Genomic DNA, 9,300 nt, shown 5'->3' with positions numbered 1-9,300 from the left:
CTTAATTAGAAGAGGTAGGTCTTCAGAATTTTAAACATTAAGTACAGTGCAGATATACAGTTTTTATTTTACCTGTGATTGCTAATAAAATAAACTGATGTTATCTATGTTATACAATTTATCAGCAAGAAATTCACTTTACGGTGATGTTTAAGGAAACATTATTATTATAAACAATGATTAAATTAAACAATTAAATATTATTGAAAACAATGAATTAAAGAGATTTAGTAGGATTCAAAAATAGTTTCCAGGTAGCTTGAAACCTTGAAGTTATACTAAGTTAAATGAGAAGTGTTCATTGATAATATAGATGATGTACTGAAAAATTAATCACTGAAAATAGATTTATGTACTTGTAGAAAGAGGAACTGAAGATACTTGGGATTATTTGCAAGCATATCTTATGCTACATTGAAAAATTTACCATAAGGAAGAAAATGCTTCTAGATATTATGAAATGTATTCATAAAGTTGCTAGTCTACAGAATCCTAGTATAACATTCTTAATTTTCACTACAAATTAACATTTCTAAGGGTAAGAATTCTAATCAGTTTATGTAATTAAAGGTACTAGAAATATGAAAAACAACTCTGTATGCAAGGTAAGAAGGATATATTTTTGCTAAAAGGAAGGATACAGTATGGAGATGCATTTTAAGGGAAGAGAGATTAATTTTGTCCTAAAGATAAGTTTTCATATCAATAGTGTGCCTATGTAAAACTAAAATTTAATTTTCCTTCATCTGTTAAAAATGATAAAGTTTTCTTGGGACTATTGGTCTATTCTTGATAAGAAATTGTGAACAATTTTTCTTTACTTTTTGGGTAATCTGCCTGGAAAGCAAAGATTTAATGTCTTACCAAAATAGATTCCTGTGTTCCATATTGCTTTTTATCAGGTTTTTGATTATTGGGAAGAAATGAATCTTTTCTCTTAAAAGAGATAAAGTGTGTGTGTGTGTGTGTGTGTGTGTGTGTAATAAGAACCCAGGTTTTTGTTTTGTTTTTTTACAACTGTGTGACTTTCTCTGTCTTTGAAGTCTTTAATTGCTACTTTGGGTAAAGTGGTAACTAAGCATTGTTTCACAGAGATCCATGATCCTATTTAATCAAGTGCTTTAAACCTTCTGATATCTTTGACAACCTCCCCCAAATAAAATTCTAAATGAGTTCTTGACCTCTCACAAACTTTAAGATATTTCCATGCATACCTGAAAAATTTCCAAAGAATTTATTCTCTCCATGTAAAAAGAAAGATGTTGAACTAATGAGATTTATTTGATGTATAAAATGGTGCGGGAATCATTGTTAAATGCAAAGTGATGTTAAACCTCCTTCATGGTATATTTGTTTGGATATGTGTTATTGATAAAAATGAAGTTCTGATATGTCCTGGTATAGTGTTACTGGTCATGATGCTAGTTACTATCTTTAAATATATGCCACGGAAATAACCAAATTCTCTTGTCAATTACATTATAATGAACTCTCATCAAATCTTAAACCATGGCCATTTTTATATCCTTTTGTCATTTACAGACAGTTTTTTCCTCTGATGCTTTTACAAAATTGCTTTGTCTTCAAAGAAATTTATGGAAAGGACTCTGAAAAGTACAGCTTTCTGGTAACTTTAATAATCATGCCACTGAATGGGTAAGAATTTCAAGAACTCTAATGGAAAAACGGAATTCATAAAACTGCTAACCTAAGATCAAGCAGAACGAGAATTAATTATGTGGGACTGAATGAACTGATGGGGTAATTACAGTTTTTTTGTGATTTTTTTTTTTGTTTGAAACATTGCTAGCTCTTTTGTGTTTTGTTTTTCAGATTTGAGAAAAACTTTTTTATTAAATTATCTTTAACTTACAGTAATTTGGTAAATTACATCTTTGTTAACAGAATTGAAACATTTATTTCTTTCTTCCTACCTGGTCTTTTTAGAATTTAGAAAATTCTTAACGAGTGTTTCATTTTCATGGTGATATATTTATTTGCATAATTTTAATAAGAATTTGTTCTCCTTTTAACAGGACACAATTGGAAACATTGATTATATTACCAAAGTTTTTTTTTTTAATATTACCAAAGCTTTAAGTAGAATGTAATATTTGAAAATGATGTGCATTGAATCAGATATGACCAGACAAATTTAAGGAACCAAGGTTGACTTTATGGAGTCGATGAAATCCCTCAGAAAAGCCATCCGGTAACTTGCCTATAGGAGTTTTGGCAGCCTTGCCAGGTAAGCAAGGCAGGCCCAGGAATCCCAGGATATTTGGGGGGACCCCCAAGAAGAGAATAATTCAGCCAAATCTATAGGGATTGCAGGTAAAATCTTGATAGTGAGTACTTTGTTTGACTTTTTAGCCTCAAGAAGCTTTTAAAACTCCAATCCGAGATTCCTTGTGAAAAGTTCTAGCAAAGCAGGCTTAAAAAGAATGCATATGATTAATCATTATCCTTGCTGCATGTAAGTAAAATATCAACCAAGTTTAATGCAACTAGACCTATTCTGCAAACAAACTAGTCTTACTGTGATTATCTTTGCTAGAAATAAGGTGATTGTAAAGAGAAAAAATTATTTTTTAGTAGAAAACTATAACATAACCTTGTAGATATCAAATTGTAGTCCTGTTTATTGTTTTTGAGGTTTGATATCTACCTACACCTGGGCTGTATCCTGAACTTTTCTAGTTTCCCCCAAATATCGAGCCATGAGTCTCCAAACTAAGGTTTCTAATTCTCCCCTGCTCTTTTGACCTAGAACCACTAAGAACCAAGACTGCCTTTGAACCTCATTGGAAAGGCAACACCTGGTACTTCTCACTACCCAGATGGCAGCCAAACCTCAAGTCCCTGAAACCTGTGTTTGCATCTCCCAATTGAAAATCCTTCCTTCAGAGGTGCCTGGGTGGCTCAGTGGGTTAAAGCCTCTGCCTTCAGCATGGGTCATGATCCCAGGGTCCTGGGATCAAGCCCCACATCAGGCTCTCTGCTCAGCAGGGAGCCTGCTTCCTCCTTTCTCTCTCTGCCTGCCTCTCTGCCTACTTGTGATTTCTCTCTGTCAAATAAATAAATAAAATCTTTAAGAAAAAAAAAGAAAATCCTTCCTCCAGAATCTTGGCACTGCACACCAGTTGGAGATCTAAAATCAAAATGACAAGGGAGTTTCCTTCATGGAAGCATCTTTTTTTTTTTTAAAGATTTTATTCATTTATTTATTTGACAAACAGAGATCACAAGTAGGCAGAGAGGCAGGCAGAGAGAGAGAGAAGCAGGCTCCCCGCTGAGCAGAGAGCCTGATGCGGGGCTCGATCCCAGGACCTGAGATCATGACCTGAGCTGAAGGCAGAGGCTTTAACCCACTGAGCCACCCAGGTGCCTCTTCATGGAAGCATCTTAAAGTAAACAGGTCTCAAAGATCAGGGATTAAGATCTTAATCTCCAGTAGGAAACTTCTGTATCATTTGTCTTTTGGCTACTCGCCTCTTCTCTCTGTGACTTCCTGGAAAGACAATGCTATAATTAGGATTTGACAAGCAACAGCTATTGCAGGAAACTTAAAGAACTGCTGGGTTTATCATACTAAACCAAAATCAATATGAATTGCCCACTCAATGATTCAAAACCTTACTGTGTAAGATGTTTAGAAGGCAGATGAATTTTGGTGGCTTGGCCTCCTGTAATCCACCACAGACCCCTGGCTATTGCCCACAGATGATAGCAACCCCCAAAATGTGAGCAATAAATAATACCACTTTATTACCAACATCACCAACAAGGGTAATTTTGTTCCTTTGTCTATGTGGTAATAAATACGCACAGTGTGTCACCTGTCCCAATGGTAGGCAAGAACAGGGCTAGTATGGATGAGAAATTTGAGCAACACCACTATCACTTCCAAACAAAAGAGAATTGCAGCCTTGGTCCATTCTTCTCAATGAGTATCACCAATCCAAAAGAAGCTTTCCAGCAGATGTGAAGTCCCTCTGGATGGGCGTCATTTGAAGAGCCCCACTTTCCATGGTTTGGAGTACGTGCAAATGAAAACCTGCATTAGAATCTCATCCTTCAATCTGTTAACTATTGCTATTGAAATTAACCCTAAGGACAAAACTGCACAATGAAAGTCCCTATGCTCCCCTGCCAAGGCAGCTTTAGGTAACAGAAGTACCTGAGATTACTTTGTTGACTGAATAAGGAGTCCATGCCATAGCAAGCATTTCCCACAACCTAGAGCAACATCTCCCATATTGTAGAAACTCAAATACAAGAAATTAACAAACAAACCACATGGCTAAAATAAAAGCCTCTTTTTAAGTTGATTCTTTGATTCACTTGATATCAACTCATTTGATTAATGGGGGCCCTGGCTAAGGAGCTTACCTCAGTCTCTCAGTATTGTCCTTCTGAAAATCAACTCTGTAGTCTCCCTAGCACACTGTGTTCTGTCAAGTGCCTCATATGTGTGTTCATGACCTTAAGTACTACATTAGATGTTCTCCATCGCACTTGGATAAATAGAAACAAGATGGACAAGAGTTGAACAGGAAAAAAAAAAAAAAAAGCCTTGCCATGAGCCTGTCATTATAACCTATGAGTTTCACAATGAGATAAGATTAACTGAACCCTGGAGCATCTGAGTGGCTCAGTCAGTTAAGTGTCCAACTCTTGTTTCAGCTCAGGCTCAGGATCTCAGGATTATGAGAATGAGCTCTGCACTGACTTTGCCTTAAGCATGGAATCTGCTTCTCTCTCTCCTCCTCCTCCTCCTCCTCTGGCCTTTCCCCGGCTCATGCACACTCTCTTTCTAAAATAATCTTTTTTTTTTTTTTTTTAATAAAGGGAAAAAAAAGAATAACAACTCTGAGGGTGACTGAGAACGGCACTAATACCGAATCTCTTATGTATGGAAGGATGACCAAAGTGGGGGATGGTGAAAGTCATTAAACAAGGAGGCCATCAGATTGATGTGGCTCTAACACATTGGCAGCCTCTGTGAGCAAACTTGAAACCTAAGCCACAGTAGATTGGAAATACATTTGTATCCAACAAAATGAAATCTAAGAGCCATCAGTCACAACCGCCTAGGTTTTCCCAAATAAGGCAACTACTGAAGCTATATGCAATCAAATGATCGCCTTGCGTTTTTGCACCTGCCCTATCAGTGTTTCCCTTCCCCTCTGTCTGCAGAGTGCCCCTCCCAATTTTCAGTTTGACAGTGCCATATTGGAATCAACTTTTGTTCAAATAAACATAATTTTTTTAACATAACTCAGTTATTCTGTTAACACCTGTCAGTTTAAAATTATACTTTTTCTTCCCAAAACATACTTAAAGACTAAAATGTTCAACTGAAATATTTAGGACATAGTATAGGGAAATATTTTCACCATGAGTCTTCCCACATGCTTGAGTGGCTGGTAATGGTTTAACCTTAGACTTTAGTAGAGAATTGTACTCACATGTGATCTTCATTACATTCATATTCTTTTTCATTTATGAAGTCAGCTTCCACCTCTTTCCAAATAATGCTTCTTGGAGAACCATAGGGAAGTTTAAGGAGTTAGAAGGTACTTGCAACCTCAGTTCATTTTCATTTAGATTGCATGATAAATTATACAGAGAAATAGCATTTGAATATTTAAATATTTTTTATGGCAAGTCCTAAAGTCCTTTCTTACGTTAGAGGACTTTTGTCCTTTTCCTGCTTTCTTTGTTCCAGATCTTTATTTCCAAGTATAGTTTTACACAAACTAAGAAAATCTGTTAGAAGGTAATTCAGGCTTATGATTTTCTGGGTAATTGGTATCAATTTTTCTAAAGAAAAAAATTCAGTATACCAGAATTATACATTGACAGAGAACCTAAATCCAGTCATGTAAAAACAGATTTGGTGTGAATCTATTTTTAGTATATTTCTATCATAAATAGCAAAATTATGTGCAAAAGTATGAGAGAACCCCCCACTGGAGATCCCCATCTGTCCTTAGCACTTGCATATCACTTCCTTTCTCTGCCTTCCCTTTCTCCTTCCCCCTCTCCTTTTCCTTCCTCTTTCCTTTTAACTTCCTTTTGTTTTTTGTAATGCACAAAAAGCAAAAATACAAAAAAAAAAAACAAAAAAACCCAGCTATTGTTTTATTTAGAGTACATTAGCATATTTGAAATTACTTTGGAAATGGCAAGAAGTATACTCCTGAAAGAGTCAAATTTGAAGATGACTACTTATGTGAGCCGAGGGTCCCCCATATTTGAAGAAATGGTCTATTTTCAGTTAATCTATCCTGGCCAAGCTTATGGAGTATAAGCTTTATGCAAGTCTCTTGATCTTCCTAGGTGTTGGAATAATGCCCAAGGAACTTGGGAATATACTAAGACCAAATTGTTTTGAGTGAATTTCAGAAGCACCTGGAAATACTTCGAAATGCAGTGTGCTGCCTTAGATAACAGCAAGCATCCACTACAGTATTCTAACCAAACATTCTAATAGGAACTGGTAAACTAGACCCCCTAGTAAAAACCCTTTCAGACAATATACAATAATGCAACTGTCAGGGAGCAAGAATTTCCTGTCCTCTTTAAGGTCTTTCTAGGTGGACTAAGACTCAAATTGACATGGAACAGTTTAACAGAAGAAGATCAAATTTATCTTCCTACTTACTGGTATTCCACACAAACATGGAAAGACCAAACATGGGCCAAATGAAGTATCTATGTCATTCTGACCTAAGGAGAAGAGGGTAGAGATCTGGGACTTCAAAGGGAAGTGATACAAATTATAAGAGGAAGAAGAATAAATGTTTGGTAGGCAAGTATTTGCTGGACCACGGGGAAACAGTGGGACATAGAAAACTTTGATCCAACAGTTCTTGCTAAGTTCCTCCCTATCATACCCATTTCATTATCATGATATAGTTATCTATGATGATAGCTCCCTTCCTGCAGTAGGTCCTTTATCTAAATTCTTTTTTTTTGTTGTTATTATTAAAATAATAAAATTTTATTTTATTTTTAAATTTTTTTTATTTTATTAAGATTTTATTTATTTAACACACACAGAGAGATCACAAGTAGGCAGAGAGGCAGGCAGAGAGAGAGGGGGAAAAGCAGGCTCCCCGCTGAGCAGAGAGCCCAATGCGGGACTCCATCCCAGGACCCTGAGATCATGACCCAAGCTGAAGGCAGAGGCACCCAGGTGCCCCTATCTAAATTCTTTTTAGGCAGTTGTAGAGGAGGTGAGAGCTTTTCCTGAACCTGCTAGATTTTGATTGCTTTTTAACTCAAAATAACCTTCCTGCCAAAGTGGCCCATCTTGGGGCAACCAGCCCTTGGTCCCCACACAAGAAATAACAAAGTCTTTTCTTCTTTAAACTAAACATGTATTCATGGACTCAAAAATAATTTTTTAAGAAGACTTTATTTATGTATTTATTTATTTATTTATTTGAAAGAAAGTGTGCAGGGAGGAGGGGCAGAGAGAGAGGGAGAGAGAATCTCTAGCAGACTCCATGCTGAGCACAGGATCAATCTCAAGACTGAGATCATGACCTGAGCCAAAACCAAGAGTGAGACGGTTAACTGACTGAGTCATCTAGGCACCCCTGGACTCAAAAGTATTAATTTTTTTTTTTAATTTTTCAAAAAATAATTTCTAAGAGAAACTTTTCTTTTGAGGGATTTATCAGTTTGGAGAGATATTTAAAATTTATGATTATACATCTTTGATATTATGTTGGCTTATTTTGTAGATATCTGGTTAAAATCAAATGGTAAAATTTGAAGACTAGAGTGATTTTGCCTTGAAGGAATGACTAGAAATAGTTAAACATCTTGAAAAGGTGACATTGTTTCAGGTATTCTTTTTTTTTTTTTTTTTAAGATTTTATTTATTTATTTGACACAGAGAGAGAAAGAGTACAAGCAGAGAGAGCAGAAGAGGAAGAAGCAGGCTCCCTACTGACCAGGGAGCTCAATGCAGGACTCGATCATGACCTGAGCTGAAGGCAGTCACTTAACCAGCTGAGCCACCCAGGTACTCTCTTTATCAGGTATTCTAAGCTAACAACTACTAGAATTTGACCTTTATGGGATGAAAAGATAATTTTCCAATATAAGGTGATGAAAGTAAAGTGGTTTGGGACACCCTGCTGTAATGCATTACTAAAATTATTTGTAGAATTGAGTGTGTTCATAGTCTAGATTCCCATTAAGGAAGGAATCAAAGTGGTTGGGGTTCATACTATTTAATAGATATTATATACTTACTTTTAAAATTATAGGGATAAGAAATGAAAGATTAATATGGACCTTTGTATCACTTTAGAAAATTATTTTCCTGTCATGCTCCCAGGAGCCTCAGGGACACCATTACCATTGTCAGATTGCTCAGGATTTGCTGCTGCAGAAAGAAGGTGGGGAGCATGAAACATGGTGGGAAAAGACCTATTTAGGAGGCAACCTGGCCTCCAAATTTGGATTCAGAAAGAATTTTTCTGATACTACATTTTGTTAACAAATTTGGTAGTGAAATTCCAGTAGAAGAAAATTGCCTGAAGTTGAACATGTGTGTGTGTGTGTGTACAATTAGCTCTTTGCTAAAATGAGAAAAAAAAATTCTGTCATTTGAATGGTAAAACAATATTGTTTCTTTTTATATTTTTCTTGGGAAAAAGTATATTATGAATTGCATGTACCAAAACCAAGTATAAAGGGATTCAGAAATATAAACCTTCCAAAAAACCTGTGGTAATGGGATTCATATCCATCACATACTAAACTATTCTAGAAAGTTTAAGGAAATGTTATCTCAGGGTACGTTCCTTCAGAAAGCAGAACATATGTATGGAATGAAAGTCTTAGAAAACACAGGTTTGCACTTAGATACCAGGAGTACAGCAGTCATAACTGAGAACGACTTCCTGCTGATGTCGAAACAAAGAAGCCAAAGAGATCCAATAATCAGTTTCTTAAAAAGTGTGCCTGGCTTTAAATCCACCATTTCTCCCCATAACAAAATATGATGGGCATTTGCTGGTTTGCAAAACTGTCTCTTTCCTGTCTTTCAGATAGCACCTCAACCATTGCCTTCTCAAAGAACTTTCTCAGAGTATATTATCAAAATTGGCTTCTTCCCAAAATTTTGTCTCGTCACCTTGTATATTTCCTCCAGGGTCTTGTTGTAATCTGCAACTACCTGGTTGTGGATTGGTTGAGTGGTTTGTTTATCTACATTGTTAATTATCTCCAGTTTCCATAAAATACAAGCACCATGAGGGCAACTCAGGTGGTCTT

This window comes from Lutra lutra, chromosome 10 (assembly GCF_902655055.1).
Source record: "Lutra lutra chromosome 10, mLutLut1.2, whole genome shotgun sequence".
NCBI lineage: Eukaryota > Metazoa > Chordata > Mammalia > Carnivora > Mustelidae > Lutra > Lutra lutra.
The sequence above is the reverse complement of the archived record's forward strand: the minus strand, read 5'-3'. Positions refer to the sequence as shown.